This window comes from Choloepus didactylus, chromosome X (genome assembly GCF_015220235.1).
Source record: "Choloepus didactylus isolate mChoDid1 chromosome X, mChoDid1.pri, whole genome shotgun sequence".
NCBI classification, from domain to species: Eukaryota; Metazoa; Chordata; class Mammalia; order Pilosa; family Megalonychidae; genus Choloepus; species Choloepus didactylus.
The window spans coordinates 105614506-105617993 of NC_051334.1; the positions used below are offsets into that span (position 1 = coordinate 105614506).

A 3488-nucleotide genomic window follows, 5' to 3' on the forward strand; every position below is an offset into this window, starting at 1 on the left:
CAGGATAGATCATCTCTGGGTCACAAAACAAGCTTCAAAAAATTCAAAAATATTGAAATCATACAATGTATATTCTCTGATCACAATGGAATGAAGCTGAAAATTGACAGATGGAGAAGTGGAAAATTCATAAATATGTGGAAATTAAATAACAATCTCTTAAACAACCAATGGGTTAAACAGGAAATTAGAAGTAAAATTAGGAAATATCTTGAGGTGAATACAACTGAAAATACAACATATGAAAACTTATTGGATGCAGCAAAAGCAGTGCTGAGAGGGAAATTTAGAGCTCTAAATGTTTACATTAAGAAATAAGACTTCAAATCAGAGAGCAAATCTTAAAACTGGAAGAATTAGGAAAAGAAGAGCAAACTAAACTCAAAGTGAGCAGAAGTGAGGAAATAAAAGAGGAGAGGTAAATGAAATAGAAAACAAAAAAAAAAAAAAGAAAAAACCAGTAGAATGAGCAAAACCAAAAGTTGGCTGTTTGAAAAGATCAATAAAATTGACAAACCTTTAGATAGACTGGCAAAGAAAAAGAGATGACTTTGTGTTATTTGATAACTAAAATCTGAAGTGAAAAGAGGGGCATTACTACTGACACTGCTGAAACAAAAAGAAATACAGGCCCCCTCCACTGGTGGCCCCGCCCACCATGAGGGTTCATGGGAAAAGGTGGAGAACAGTATGGTGAATAGTGAGGAACCAGAGAAGAAAAAGAGAATAGAGGAGCTGCTGGCTGAGAAAATGGCTGTTGATGGTGGGTGTGGGGACACTGGAGACTGGGAAGGTCGCAGGAAGCATGCAAAGAAGTTCCTCGAGCGATCTGGACCCTTCACATACCCTGATTTAGAACCGAGCACTGAATCTCTGCAGTTTTTGTCAGATACATGTAAAGTTCTAGTTATTGGAGCTGGCAGTATATGATGTGAGCTCCTGAAAAATCTGGCATTGTCTGGTTTTAGACAGATTCATGTCATAGACATGGACACTATAGATGTTTCCAATCTAAATAGGCAGTTTTTATTTAGGCCTAAAGATGTTGGAAGACCTAAAGCTGAAGTTGCTGCTGAATTTCTAAATGACAGAATTCCTAATTGCAATGTAGTTCCACATTTCAACAAGATTCAGGATTTTAATGACACTTATTATTGACAATTTCATATTATTGCATGTGGACTGGACTCTATCATCACCAGAAGATGGATGAATGGCATGCTGATATCTCGTCTAAACTATGAAGATGGTGTGTTAGATCCAAGCTCCATTGTCCCTTTGATAGATGGAGGAACAGAAGGTTTTAAAGGAAATGCCAGAGTGATTCTACCGGGAATGATGGCTTGTAATGAATGTACACAGGAACTTTATCCACCACTGGTTAATTTTCTCATGTGCACCACTGCATCTATGCCCAGGCTACCAGAACACTGTATTGAGTATGTAAGAATATTGCAGTGGCCTAAGGAGCAACCTTTTGGAGAAGGGGTTCCATTAGATGGAGATGATCCTGTCATATTCAGTAGATTTTCCAAAAATCCCTAAAGAGAACATCACAATATAATATTAGGGGTGTTACATATAGACTTAACTCAAGGAGTTGTAGAAGAATCATTCCTGCAGTAGCTTCCACAAATGCAGTCATTGCAGTTGTGTGTGCCACTGAGGTTTTTAAAATAGCCACAAGTGCATACATTCCCCTTAATAATTACTTGGTATTCAATGATGTAGATGGGCTGTACACATACACATTTGAAGCAGAGAGAAGGGAAAACTGTCTAGCTTGTAGCCAGCTCCCTCAAAATATTCAGTTTTCTCCATCAGCTAAACTACAAGAGGTTTTGGATTATCTAACCAATAGTGCATCTCTGCAGATGAAATCTCCAGCCATCACAGCCATGTTAGAGGGGAAAAACAGAGCACTTTACCTACAGTCAGTAACCTCTATTGAAGAGTGAACAAGGCCAAATCTCTCCAAGACATTGAAAGAATTGGGACTTGCTGATGGGCAAGAACTGGCAGTTGCTGATGTCACCACCCCACAGACTGTACTATTCAAACTTCTTTTTACTTCTTAAGGAAAATAAATCTGCACATAATAGAAAAACTCATGGAAATATCACTTTGTAGATGCTAAGAAATTTAACTGATTTCATTTTTAGTATTAATGTTGATGGAATTTGAGTTTTTTTAACATATAAAGAACCACTTTTTATAACTTTATAATGTTCCCTCGAAGACAGATTTTGGGGTTGGTGCTGGTAAGCATTTACATTTGTAATATGCAAAATGATGCCTAGAGAGAAAAAAAAAGATGAGCAAATGTATTGTTTCTCTTAGAAGAGGAGTCAAACACCCTCTTATGTATGAATTTTGTTATTATGGCCAAAGAACACTTTCCTCAACTTTCAGTTGCACACCCACATATACAAAAGGTATCCCTTTAAAGAAAGTAAGAAAATTAAGTTTTAAATGACATTAAATATCACAACCTGTTTGACATCTAAAGCATATTGAACATAGGGTATTTGTAGCTTGATTTAATATTCATTTAATTGTGGCTGTCCAAATGAATATTAATTATGGCAAAGGATTACCTTGTGCATAATAATTTGTAAATGGGATTATGGCTAAACACCTATGCATGGAAATAAGAAATATTTTCATGTGTTTATTTGCAATACCATAGAGGCCAATATGCACAATATTAAGGCCAAGACATGGATGTTTAAAAGAATTTAATGTTTAAATAGTTATCACTGATGCTTTTGCACTATTTATAAATAAAAATCATATATTGTCTACTTTTTTCACTGAAATATTTAAAATTGTATTTAATAGTTCTGTAGTAATGTACAGAGAAAAAGAAATATAAATGGACACTACGAATAACTGTAGGTCAATAAATTAGATAAGCTAGATGAAATGGACAAATTCTTAGAAGCAAACAACTACCTACAATGACTCAAGAAGAAATAGAAGATCTCAACAAACCAATTAGTAGTAAAGAAATTGAATCAGTCAACAAAACCCTCCCAACAGAGGTTCTCTGTGGGTGACTATTTTATTTCACTATTTAGAGAATATTAGTTTCTGTAATCAAGCCCATGTAGATAAGACCTTACATATTTAATACAGTGTATTACCCCTGTACAAACAGAAAAAAAATTAAGTTTAACATTTCTAGATCAATATGGCTGCTAATTTCTATACAAGGTCAACTCAACACAGTACAACTGGGATACTTTTTTTTTTTCCTTGGGGCTTGCCCTTATGAAGCTAGTTACTGCAAAGGAGAGGCTAAACCTACTTATAATTGTGCCTAAGAGTCACCCTCAGAAAACCTCTTTTGTTGCTCAGATGTGGCCTATTTCTCTAAGCCAACTCAGCAGGCAGACTTGCTGCCTTCCCTGCTACATGGGGCATGACTCCCCAGGGTGTAAATCTCCCTGGCAACATTGGACATGCCTCCCAGAGATGAGTCTGGA

General features: G+C 36.1%; 1 pseudogene; it reads left to right on the plus strand.

Moving 5' to 3' along the window:
• Positions 1-690: 690 nt before the first annotated feature.
• On the plus strand, positions 691-2078 carry LOC119523205 (annotated as a pseudogene).
• Positions 2079-3488: the final 1410 nt, after the last annotated feature.